The sequence below is a fragment of the Cervus canadensis genome, chromosome 9 (genome assembly GCF_019320065.1).
Source record: "Cervus canadensis isolate Bull #8, Minnesota chromosome 9, ASM1932006v1, whole genome shotgun sequence".
Classification (NCBI taxonomy): Eukaryota; Metazoa; Chordata; class Mammalia; order Artiodactyla; family Cervidae; genus Cervus; species Cervus canadensis.
This window is the reverse complement of record NC_057394.1, coordinates 27,998,580-28,013,163: the sequence shown is the minus strand read 5'-3', so window position 1 is coordinate 28,013,163 and position 14,584 is coordinate 27,998,580.

Here is a 14,584-nt window from a genome sequence, read left to right as displayed (position 1 = left end):
TCATTTTTGGTGTTAGTTCTAGTAGGTCTTCATAGAACCGTTCAGCTTCTTCAGCGTTGGTGGTTGGGGCATAGACTTGGATTACTGTGATACTGAATGGTTTGCTTTGGAAACGAACAGAGATCATTCTGTTGTTTTTGAGATTGCACCCAAGTACGGCATTTAAGACTTTTTTGTTGGCCACGAGAGCTACTCCATTTCTTCTAAGGGATTCTTGCCCACAGTAGTAGATATAATGGTCATCTGAGTTAAATTCGCCCATTCCAGTTCATTTTAGTTCACTGATTCCTAAAATGTCAGTGTTCACTCTTGCCCTCTCCTGTTTGATCACTTCTAATTTACCTTGATTCATGGACCTAGCATTCCAGGTTCCTATGTGATATTGTTCTTTATAGCATCGGATTTTACTTTCATCACCAGCCACAAACTGAGCCATGTTTTCGCTTTGGCTCAGGCTCTTCATTCTTTCATACCAGACCATCTTAACTGCCTCCTGAGAAATCTGTATGCAGGTCAAGAAGCAACAGTTAGAACTGGACATAGAACAATGAATGGACTGGTTCCAAATTGGGAAAGGAGTACGTCAAGACTGTATATTATCATCTTGCTTATTTAACTTATATGCAGAGTACATCATGTGGAATGCCAGACTGGATGAAGCACAAGTTTGAATCAAGATTGCCAGGAGAAATATCAATAACATCAGATATGCAGATGACACCATCCTTATGGAAAAAAATGAGGAGGAACTGAAGAGCCTCTTGATGAAAGTGAAAGAGGATAGTGAAAAAGCTGGCTTAAAACTAAGATCATGACATCCGGTCCCATCACTTCAAGACAGATGGGGAAACAATGAAAACAGTGACAGACTTTGTTTTCTTGGGCTCCACAAGCACTGCAGATAGTGACTACAGTCATGAAATTAAGACACTTGCTCCTTGGAAGAAAAGCTATGACAAACCTATATAGCATATTAAAAAGCAGAGACATTACTTTAGCTACAAAGGTCTGTATAGTGAAAACTATGGTTTTTCCAGTAGTCATGTATGGATGTGAGAGTTGGACCATAAAGAAAGCTGAGCACCAAAGAATTGATGCCTTTGAACTGTGGTGTTGGAGAAGACTCTTGAGAGTCTCTTGGACTGCAAGGAGATCAAACCAGTCAATCCTAAAGGAATTCAATTCTGAATCTATATTGGAAAGACGGATGCTGAACCTGAAACTCCAATACTTTGGCCAGCTAATGTGAAGAACTGGCTCATTGGATAAGACTCTGAAGCTGGGAATGATTGAAGGTAGGAGGAGAAGGGGATGACAGAGGATGAGATGGTTGGATGGCATCACTCACTCGATGGTCATGAGTTTGAACAAGCTCTAGGTGTTGGAGGTTGACAGGGAAGCCTGGAGTGCTACAGTCAATGGAGTTGCAAAGAGTCGGACATGACTGAGCAGACTGAAATGAACTGAACTGATGCTATGGAAGAAAAAAAAAAACTTTCCTCACCATCCTTCAAGGAAATATAATCACTGCTTTTCAAATAATCTTTATATTTTCTCACCTTGTGTTGCACTTTGCTCCACTTCTCTACATAAAACTTTATTCCTTCTAAAATTTAAATATATCTTATTCAAATCATTAAGTCTGTAAAGTCTGTCTCAAATCAAAATTAGAATGAGAAAAATTTCCCCATCTCCTTAGTTAGAAGTGCTTTCTCTGTTTACAAAGCTACTGAAGCATTTATTAGTATAATATATTTGATTTTAATGATTAAAACTAATGTAAATTGCCACTTTGAGCAATAAAGGCCTGCTTTAGCAACCAAATTGCAATTGTTCTGTAAACAATTTATACATACATATATGTATATGATTTATGTACATATATATGTATATATGTGTTTATATACATAGTTTTCATTGTTTTTGTTTTCCATAATTAAAAAGTACAAATATAAAAGTGTTGATATATTTTGTGAAATATAGTAAGTTATATCTACCACTTAATTAACCCACAGGAATTATTCATTTTCATTGTTTTCTAATTTTTTAATTGCTAAATAAAAATATGTCATTTTAGTTTCTCTCTGTGGGATAGAAGGAACAAGATTATATCCTGAAAATAAGTGAGATATAATTAGGATGCTATTAATTATATTCTATTTTAATGGCTACCCATCAAGACCTAATAAAGCTCGGTAAATTTGTATGGAAGGTTAATAACAGAGAAATTAATTCAATTTATTTCCTAATTCAAACTGAAATATGACAAAGTTTTCCTACCCTCTGTTGATTGAGGACCAAATGTTCTAGCAACAATTTTTATAGTATATTGATGATACAATGAACTGAAAACATTTTATCTAAAAAGTTCATCTATAAAGGTACCATACTTAATAATCATAATATTTTAAAATAAATTAATTCAAATCACATTCATGTAAAGCATTCTAATGAAAGAATTACAAATACTAAATAATACTTGTGACCTTTATTTTCTTATCTCTAAAACTTCACTTCTTAATATTACTTTCCCAAGTCATTTATGTAGTGTTCATTTTCAGCTTTCAGTAACTTCAAGAAATTAGCTTGAGGGTCATCATGGTTGTCACATATTTGCAGGATGTTCTTTTCTATAAAAATCTGAACAATATTCCATTGTATTTATGCATCACGTCTTCTTTATCCATTCATCTGTTGATAGATATTTAGGTTGTTTCTTTTGTCATGGCTATTGTGAATAATGATACAAAAAAAAAGGGGTGGTATATATCTCTTTAAGATAGTGATTTCATTTCTTTTGGATATACATCCAGAATAGGATTGCTGGATCATAAGATTCTTTCTTTCTTTCTTATGTTTTTTATATTTTTGCGAAGTCTTCCTATAGTTGTCCATAGTAACAGCATCAATTTGCATTTCCAACAAAAGTGTACAAGAAAGTACATGTACTTTTGCTCTGCCATTTTCTATTCTCTGGTAGTACAGAAGTAAGCACGATTCTTTCCATTGTAGAGTTTCTACTTTACCTGGGAAGGCAGGTGATAATGATAACTAAAATAAATCTTATATCAAATAGTGTTATTATAGAGAAAACAGCAGGAGGAGCAACTGCAAAACGACAAGTTTGAGGGAATACAATTTTAACTAGAGTTATAAGGGAAAGGCTCACAGATCATTTTGGAGCAAAGATCTGAAAAAGGCAGAAGCAATCCAATTGGCCATCTGCTACCTAGGAAAAGAACATTCCAGATGAATACATATTGCAGAATGTGTCTTCATTATATAAAAATAAGGAAATCATTAATATTGTCAATCACTCGTGTCAATATAAATTGTTCCAAATTTAATATTCAATGGAAATATGCAATCTCTAGAAGATAACTGTTTTCTTTTTGCTATCTGCTATACTCCTAGTACGGAGAAGCCAATGGCACCCCACTCCAGTACTTTTGCCTAGAAAATCCCATGAACGGAGGAGCCTGGTGGGCTGCAGTCCACGGGGTCGCTAAGGGTCGGACACGATTGAGTGACTTCACTTTCATTTTTCACTTTCATGCACTGAGAAGGAAATGGCAGCCCACTCCAGTGTTCTTGCCTGGAGAACCCAGGGACGGGGGAGCCTGGTGGGCTGCCGTCTGTGGGGTCGCACAGAGTCGGACACGACTGCAGTGACTTAGCAGCAGCAGCAGCAGCAGCGTTCTCCCAGTATACAGAAGCGTTTTTCTGTCATGTGATGGCCACTCGATAAATTCTTATGATTGAATAAATATTGTTTTAAATATTATGAGCCAAATTATTTGTCAAATGGAAATATTTGTCTTGTCATTATTGCTTACTTTCTTTGAGAACTACTATAGGCCACAAGTTACAAGACACCCAACTATCAATGGCACAGTAGATATACACAAGTTATACAATGGTATTTAGTTGGAGAGTTGGTTAGGCAGTTCAGTGACTTTATCAATAACATAGGCTTTATATATGTTTGTCACAATATGACAAGTCTGAGTTGGCCCACTATGATCCTATGTATAAGCTAATTAAATGTAGGAGCAAATCATTTCATGCTAGCTGCTCATTTGCCTTCCTCCCTCAAGAATACGCTGTACCTACTTATGCCATAGGATCTATACTTTCACCTTATCAGTGCAGTATATTCTACACGTGACATGCTTTGGCCAATACAGTGATATACCCTTTTTCTGAGAAGATGCTTAAGAACATACTAGTATTTCCAGCATTATTTTTGCTCTTTTCTCTATTCCAGAAGAATATTAAGTTTCCATCAAAGACTGGCCTCCAGGAAGGCTTTCCAAAAAAGGACACATTTAGAGCAAATGCATAGTCACTGCCAATCCACAGTACATTAATACCACATAATCATAAACATTGAAGTGTTGAGATTATTTGTTACTGTGGCCTTATCTAAAAAGAAAAATGAATAAAATATGTTTATAATTAAAATTCAGTGAAATTAAACCTCAGAAATTTTGTGAATTACTAAAGATACATTGAAACCGGTTACTTTTTTCGAAAACATTTGAGTCAGCCAATAGTATGTAATAGAGCTTTTAATTAGATTAACTAAATATTTTGACATAATGGAATATCTGTGACACAGAGAAGACTTTTCAACTTTTAAGATCATGTTAACATTAAAAAAATTTTTTTCCATCTGTCAAATCCTCAAACTCTCCGACTTCAATCTAATCATCTGGAGCTCCTCTAAGTTTCTTCAATTACCAAAATCATCTTGTTATTAATATTTTCTTAAAAATTACCCCATTTGTATTGTAACAATATGAAGTACAGGCATACCTTCTTGAAGATATTACGGTTCAGTTCCAGACTACAACAATAAAGTGAGTAAACATTTTTTTGGCTTCTTGGTGCATATAAAAGTAATGCTTACACCATATTGTAGTCTACTAAATGTTCAGTAGCATTATGTCTAAAAACAATGTGTGTACCTTAATTAAAATTTACTTTATTGCTAAAAAATGCTAACCATCATCTAAGGTTTTACAGAGCCATAGTAAAAATATCAAAGACCCCTGACTACAGATCATCTTAACAAATGCAGTGATTTTATTTTCCTGGCACATTTCAAGCAAAATGATGATGTGTTAACATTTTATAAGGCAAATATATATAATGCAATACAGAAGTAAAAGAGGAGAATTTATAGAACAATTATGTTCTTACCTATTAAGAAAAATTGGAAAAAGAAGTGTTTTTTTAACTTTATTTATTTGATTTTTTTAGAGTAGTTTACGTTTCACAGAAAAACTGAAGGGAAAGGACAGAATTTGCTATATATGTCTGTCTCCTCACACGCATATCATCTCTCATTATCAACATCCCCCACCAGGCAAATGTCCTACATTGGCATAACATCATCACCCAAAGTCTGTATGTTTCCCTCTTGGTGTTTTACATTCTGGGTTTGGACAAAAGTATAACAACAAGTATCAACTGTTATAATATTCTGCAGAGCATGAACTCCTCTTCTCTATCTACAACCTCTGCAACCACTGATCTTTTTCTGTATCCATAATTTTGCCTTTTCCAGAGTGCTTTATTGTCAGAATCACAGAGTATGTAGCCTTTTCAGAGTGGCTTCTTTCACTTAACCTAAGTAGGTGGCTTATCTTATTCTCTTGACATTGACTTTTGCAGAGTAGCAGTGTTTTAATTTTAATGAAATCTAGCTTATCAATTATTTCTTTCATGGTTCACATCTTTGGTATTATATCTAAAAATTCATTACCATATCTCAGGTCATCTAAGTTTTCTCCTAAGTTACCTTCTAAAGTTTTTTTATAATTGTGACTTTTAGATTTATGTCCATGATCTATTTTGAGTTAATGTTTGTGAAGGGTATATATTTATAAATTATTTTTTCCTATGTGAATGTCCAATTGTTTCAGCGACATTTTGTTTAAAAAAAACAAACACTATATCTGCTCCATTGTTTTGTATTTGCTCCTTTGCCAAAGATATTTGAAATATTACTGATTAACTTTTCAATGTTTGTCTCCAAGTTACCATCATCCCTTGTAGTTCTTATGCCACTTGTCACTTTTCACAGTCTGATCTTTCCTCCTCATCTCTGACATTTAATAACTCAGTGCCTCAAGGATTAGTTCTGATACCTCTTCTCTTTATCAATTGTTTTTAATCATTTTATACATTCTCATGGCTTAACTATTGTTTAAAATGCAATGGCTCCTAAATCAGTCAGAACCTTTCCTCCTCAGTTCTGTGTTTAACTATGTAATCAATATCACCTCTTGATGTACAACAGGCTTCCTGTAACTTCCAGGGTGAACTCCACATTCCCTATTGCACTGTCACATTGCAAAGTCTGATTGCAGTGCCTGACTGTGTCATTATCCTGGTTGCTTGTACCAAAAGTCTTTTTATCATCAACCTCTCTCCTCTTATATTCCACAGTGAGTCCATCAGTATATATTGTTGACACTACATTAAAAATATATATCAAGCAGCCACCATTTCTGATCCGGGTTATTTCAGTAGCCTCCTAACTAGTCTTATAGAACTTTAGTACTTATATCCATGTAGTTTTTCTCAGTAGGAGTCAGCTACTAGGTCAAGCCTAAACTCTATTATGGGCACTTAACACTTTAGATCCTTAAAATGACTTTTCACCTCAGACTAAATGTCCATTGTTACAATGATGTACCTAATCTATCTTCCCTCCCCTGTTTTTTATTTTTTTTCCCTCTACTATTCTCCTATTACTCTCCCATTTATTTTCTCTTCTAAGACACACTGGAAGTTTTGGTTTTCCTTTAAAAAATATGGATGGCTCTACATTCAAGGTCTTTACCCAGGGCCTTCCTTCAAATACCGACTTTCCCACCAGATATCCACATGGCTTGCTTATTCCTTCCAAATTCTTAATTAAATGTCATCCTCCCTGTGATAACCCTTTAACCCTTTTACTAGTCCTTTTCTTACTTTATGTTTATCTAGAGCACATTGCCATCTGATGAAATATACATTTGACCCATTAAATTTTTTATTGCTTATCTCCCGTGCCTGGCATATAAATCACATGAGGTTTGGAACATTTACTATTTTTTTTAATGTAATTTCTTGAACTAAAATGTCTCTTACAAAAAAGGTAGTCAAAAATATTTTTTGGTTAAAACTCTCAGATATTGTCAAATTGTCTTCCAAAAATTTTTTCGATATGCAAACTCCTTCCTTATGAAGGTTGCTGTTTACACATCACTTTCATCTATGTTTTGCACTGTGAATCTTGATGGGTTTTTAGGTGATTAGCAAGTAGAAACATTTATATCAGTATTACATTAAATTATATTTCATTTAATTATGAATATTTCCATGTTGGAATATTCCATATTCCAAAAATATTTCCACTTTGTCTCTTTTAGGTATCTGTTCATTTATTTTGCCAACTAAGGCACAGCTTTTTTTCCTTTCACTATTGATTTTTAAGAATTTGAAATATAGTTAGAAAGTCGGTACTTCAGTTGTGAGTTGGGTTGCCTATATTTTTCCATTTTTATTTATTTATTTTCTTTGTGTGTTACTTTCCATGATTGTGCTGTCAATTTCATATATTTTTTAGTATATGTGCTGCCGAAGCGAGCACAATTTCATATATTTTAATTTGTAGTTTTCGTTGCTTATGATACTTGTTTATGAGTTGTGCACACAGTTAAAAAGTAGATCAATTCCTTAAATTTGAATCTTCAGCAAGAGAAAAAGTTTATTTAAACATAAACACAAATGGACTGTGCTGAAGCATACCCAGCACAGCTTCACAACTAAGGTGAACATAGGAACCAAAGAATTTGTAAAAGACTAACTATATTATCTCTTCACTAGAGAATTTGGGAGACTCATACATATAGGTCTAATGAAACTGTCTGCCTTACTGCTTTTAAATTTTCTTTTCCCCATTTTCTTGAATACTAGTTAGTTTTCTAATAATTTACTGCATTGTTAATACTGCTGTCTTCATTATATTCTATTGGGTGATTATGAGTTAAATAATTACAGAAAGATATTATTTATGTGTGCATTTGTTAGAATATTATAGATTTAATACAGTTATCAGCAAATCTAAATCAGTTTTATATATCATTGGATACATTTAAATTTAAAATGTAAACAGTTCAGGAAAATGGTTACTTGATTTTATATTTTGCAAGTATCTGGAATGCTTGCCTACAGACTTGAGTGGAATCCTCTGTTCTACCACATCTTTTGGCAATGTAAGCATCTTTGGAGAACATTATGGATACTGAAAGGGGATAAAATCCTAAATTGAACATCTACGTAAATTCATAGATTTAATATTAGATACTGTCTAAAAATTTGCGTTTGGTGGTGTAAGTATAAACACTGCGTTTGATAGGCATTGTAAAATATTTTTAACCAATTCAGTAACTAACACGATTATAATGTTACACAGTTTTTAGGCAGTAAAATAAGACTTGAACTGCTGCCACATTATTTTTTCCAGTATTCTATGCTATTTGGGCTAGAATCTATGAAAAAACACTGACTTTATTCTAGTATTTGAAGGATATTTATTCTAGTATTTCCTCCAGCTACATCAGAATAAAATAGCCTGAGACTTGTAAGATCACAGAGAAGCAGCCATGCAAAAACTGCATTTGCACTTTCCAAAGAGAATGGAAGGAAAGGGCATTCTATCTGAGAGAGAATGAATTGGACATAATGAAGCAAAAGAGAAAGTCCAGTGAGGCAGGAGAAGAGCATGAGGAGTTTAGGAACAGGTGGGAGCAGAGGGCTATTATGAGAGAACAAAGAAGTATACAGAAGTCAGATCATGAATTTTTAGTTGATTGGTTTGCTTCTTCATTTAACTGATTTATAGCTATAAACACACTTGGTGATTTTATTTTCTTCTGAGAACAGCAAACCAACCTAATAGAATCACCAAAGATGGTAGTGAATAGACAGCTTATGAAAATATTCTTTAGCTGATCTTATTATTTGATTCAATGCAGTAATCAAAACATGAATTCTGTATAGTTGATGAATACCTTCCTTAAATTTTGTCTCATTTGGGGTAAAATAGATGAGAAACTATATCTATTCATTATAAGCTGTTTGAGGATTTAAAAATATTCTATATAGCACTAAGAATGGACAATGATAATTTATATAATAAAAAGGTTTTTATGAATATAAAACTGATAAATTTTATTGCTTTGCTGTAGCATTCTGAATTCTGTGATGAAAGAATACCAGACTTTTCTTATGAGAGACAAGTTACCATCACTTAGTGACTTTGAATAAGTTCTTAATTTCAATGCTAATTTAAATGACTCCATTGTCCTACTACATTGGGGAGGGGGAAATAAATGAGTCACCTTGTTTCAAAATGTGAGTAAGTGTCATCTTTGATATTATTAGTCTCTGCATTGTGTTAGGCAAGCTGATTTTATGTGCTGGCACAAAACCCATGGCTCATAAACTCAACAGAGGTGAGTGAGTTATGATAGTCTTAGAAATACATTAATGAAATTCTGCAAACATCAGTATGGTACATTAGTCTTCATCACATTTGGCTTTATTAAACACACAGATAGATGGGAGGCTGTCATGTACACCAATTGTTTTGCTTTTTCAAAATGACCCAAGGAAATATAAAAGGTTTTCTTTTTTCCAGCTATTTTAATATCATGTGTAAATGATAAAATTTCATAGTTTGTTGATTTAAAGAATGAGACAGCTTAGGATTTTGTCATCACCATGATTTAATATTCATCAAGGATCTATAAAATATTGGACAGAACAGGGAGGAAAAAGGAGACTGCCAAGACACAGTTTCTGCCCTTAATTTATGATTGCTTATTTTTTCTAAAGACTAGAGAAATATAAGGTTTGCTTCAGAGTACATGTTTTGAAAGCCGAAGTTTTCCATCAAAACCAATGGGGCTTAAACCATAGGAAAGGCAAGGTTGATTTGTTCATTTCAAGACAAAGTAGATGTTAAAATGAAGTTATGCCAGCTAATAATTAAAACTTAAATACTGAGCTCATTGAAGGAAATTTTTGCTCTACTGACCAATTATACGAACATTCAGTTTTTGAGTTCAAATTAAAAACATGATTTACAAACAGGATTTTTTTTAAAATGTGGGGTAATATATAACAGATCATGTAATTAATTTAGATTTTGGAACTGAAAGATGCCAGTCACTTAAAAAATGTTCTTTAATATATACCTTAAAATACTTTACTGATTGTATTTTGTATACATACTATAGCTCCAGGACATTCTTTTAACCAGGATTTTATAATAGCATGAGTGAAGTATGTCAAATACTAAACTCATCTTTCTTTCAAACATAGTTTCCAAGTTTATTCAATGAATATTCTCTCCTAAAGCCAAATTTTATGATGTGTATATATTATGTCACTCCATGTATTATTTGTTTCTCTCATACTTGGCAAGGTAAAGATTATGTGATACTACTGGTACCTTCTAATGGAGCATTACACAAATTTTGTCAAGGACAAACTCTTCTATTTTGGCTGCTGTTATTCAATCTTTATAATGGTATGATAGTGGATATTGTTGATTATTAATATCTCTTATTCCTGATTATAATATATTGCTGCATATTGTCTAAATACTCAGTATTATTAGTTGGCCATATGAATACATACTTATCCTTCTATCCATCTACACACACACAGACACAAACACATATGTATGTATACATATATACATGTATTTTGAATATATATATACATGCATATATATGTGTTCATATAAATTATGAATAGTGAGGAGGGACTTTTAAAATATATATTTAAAACTTGATAAGTCATGAAATGCATATGCATCAAGAGGGTTTTAGATTTGATAAAAACAATATTTCAAGGCAAGACATAGGACTCATGAAATTCACTTTAATAATTGCACAAAAACTGTAGAGCTATTTAGGAACTTGTTAGTAGGATTCTTGTAATATTTTAATGTCTTTTAAACTTTCTACATCACTTTAGGTAAGTGTAGATATTGACCTATTACTGTGAAGAGATTATAGAATATGAAGTTTTTAAAATTAATTGACTTCTAAATTGAGGTAATATTGGTTTATAATATCCATTTAATTCATTTAAAAACCAAAATTTATCTTGTCAATTATCAGTTGAACACTATTATTCTAAAGGAAATGTTTGAATTTCATTAATAAAGTGGCAATATCATTTAAGAATCAAACATTTGGAAATAATTATATTTCTAAACATATCTACTAGATTACTATATAAATATTAACAAAAACCCATTTGAAAGTAGAATATAAGAAGTTATTTCTTTAGCTAATTCCAATCAGATTCTGTGCATTCTACTGAAAACAGTACATATCAGGTAGATGATTAAAATTATGTTTCTCTGAAAATTAATATCCAGTTAAGGGTAAAAAATCGACTTCCATACTCAAATATTCATAGTATGCAATGGAAGATAATGCTTAGAGACTGGACTGACCAAAATTATTCATTTGTTCTCTGAACAAAGGGATGAATAATGATTAAAAAAAAAGGAATAAACATGTTATGGAACTAAACAATGAAGGAACCTAGAATCAGTATCATTGAGGCTACTCAAAATAATTGGAAATAATCCCTATATTTTTAAAATGGCAAAAATAGTTAAAACTAACTTACTAGTATATGATCTGTAAATTCTTATTCCTAGGCTTCCTTGCTGCAGTGGAAACTTGTAATCTATATTACACCAACTGGATATACTAAGGCTTCTTTTCTAAGGTGTGAAATATGATGTCATAGAATTCAGGGAGAATGACTTTCTGGCAATCATGGAGGCAGAGTTGCTATTTGTTCTGAAGTAGTTGTATTATTTGAAAGAGATGGGAATACCAGACCACCTGGCCTGCCTCTTGAGAAACCTGTATGCAGGTCAGGAAACAACAGTTAGAACTAGACATGGAACAGACTGGTTCCAAATAGGAAAAGGAGTACGTCAAAGCTGTATATTGTCACCGTGCTTATTTAACTTATATGCAGAGTACATCATGAGAAACACTGGGCTGGAAGAAGCACAAGCTGGAATCAAGATTGCCGGCAGAAATATCGATAACCTCAGATATGCAGATGTCAGCACCCTTATGGCAGGAAGTGAAGAGGAACTAAAGAGGCTCTTGAGGAACGTGAAAGAGGAGAGTGAAAAAGTTGGCTTAAAGCTCAACATTCAGAAAACTAAGATCATGGCATCTGGTCCCATCACCTCATGGGAAATAGATAGGGAGGCAGTGGAAACAGTGTCAGACTTTATTTTTTTGGGCTCCAAAATTACTGCAGATGGTGACTGTAGCCATGAAATTAAAAGACACTTACTCCTTGGAAGGAAAGTTATGACCAACCTAGATAGCATATTAAAAAGCAGAGACATTACTTTGCCAACAAAGGTCTGTCTGGTCAAGGCTATGGTTTTTCCAGTGGCCACGTATGGGTGTGGGAGTTGGACTGTGAAGACAGCTGAGTGCCAAAAAATTGAAGCTCTTGAACTGTGGTGTTGGAGAAGACTCTTAAGAGTCCCTTGGACAGCAAGGAGATCCAACCAGTCCATCCTAAAGGAAATCAGTCCTGGGTGTTCATTGGAAGGACTGATGCTGAAGCTGAAACTCCAATACTTTGGCCACCTCATGCGAAGAACTGACTCATTGGAAAAGACCCTGATGCTGGGAAAGATTGAGGGCAGGAGGAGAAGGCTATGACAGAGGATGAGATGGCTGGATGGCATCGCCAACTCGATGGGTACGAGTTTGAGTCAACTCCGAGAGTTTGTGATGGACAGGGAGGCCTGGTGTGCTGCGATTCATGGGGTCGCAAAGAGTTGGACATGATTGAGCGACTGAACTGAACTGAACTGAGTTGTATTATTTTCTGTTACCCAGTGACTAGAGGCAAACATGAGAATAGTGCTTTCTGTACATTGGTTACTGCACCATGTTGTTCTTGTTCTGGTTCAGTCTCTTAGTGGTCTCTAGCTCTTTTCAACCCCAGGGACTGCAGGATGGCAGGCTTACCTGTCCTTCACTATCTCCTGGAGGCCACTCAAACTCATGCCCATTGAGTTGGTGATGCCATCCAAGCATCTGATCCTCTGTCATCCCCTTCTCCTCCTGCCTTCAATTTTCCCCAGCATCAAGGCCTTTTCCAATGACTCAGCTCTTCGCATGAGGTGGCTAAAGTATTGGAGCTTCAGGTTCAACATCGGTCCTTCCAAAGAATATTCAGGATTGATTTCCTTTAGGATTGCCTGGTTTGATCTCCTTGCAGTCCAAGGGACTCTCAAGAGTCTTCTTCAACATCTCAGTTCAAAAGCATCAACTCTTCAACACTCAGCTTCTTTATGGTCCAAGTCTCACATCCATTTATGACTACTGGAAAAACCATAGCTTTGACTAGACAGACCTTAGTCAGCAAACTGATGTCTCTGCTTTTTAATATGCTGTCCAGGTGTGTCATAGCTTTTCTTCCAAGGAGCAAGTGTCTTTTATTTTATTTTTTTATTTTTTCATTTATTTTTATTAGTTGGAGACTAATTACTTTACAATATTGTAGTGGTTTTTGCCATACATTGACATGAATCAGCCATGGATTTACATGTATTCCCCATCTCGATCACCCCTCCCACCTCCCTCTCTACCCAATCCCTCTGGGTCTTCCCAGTGCACCAGGCCTGAGCACTTGTCTCATGTATCCAACCTGGGCTGGTGATCTGTTTCACCCTAGATAACATAAATGTTTTGATGCTGTTCTCTCGAAACATCCCACCCTTGAACTGGAGCCCATTATACAGAGCAAGTGTCTTTTAATGTAATGGCTGCAGTGACTACCCAGTGATTTTGGAGCCCAAGGAAATAAATCTGTCACTGTTTCCAGTTTTTCCCCATTTATTTGCCATGAAGTGATGGGACTGGATGCCATGATCCTAGTTTTTTGAATGTTGAATTTAAGTCAGCCTTTTCACTCTATCACTTTCATCAAGAGACTTTTAGTTCCTCTTCACTTTTTGCCATTAGGGTGGTGTCATCTGCATATCTTAGGTTATTGATATTTCTCCTAGCAAACTTGATTCCACCTTGAGCTTCATTTAGCCTGGCATTTTGCACGATGTACTCTGCATAGAAGTTATGTAAGCAGAGTGACAATATACAGCCTTGATGTACTCTACTTCCAATTTTGAACCAGTCCATCATTCCACGTCTGGTTGTAACTGCTTTTTCTTAACTTGCAAACCAGGTTTTTCAAGAAGCACATAAGGTGGTCTAATATTCCCATCTCTAAGAATTTTTCAGTTTGTTGTGATCCACTCAGTCAAAGACTTTAGCATAGTCAATGAAGCAGACGTTTTTATGACATTATCTTGCTTTTTCTGTGATCCAGCAGATGTTGGCAATTTGAACTCTCGTTCTTCTGTCTTTTTTAAATCCATCGTCACATATGGAAGTTCTCGGTTCATGTACTGTTGAAGCCTAGCCTGAAGGATTTTGAGCATTACCTTGCTCGTATGTGA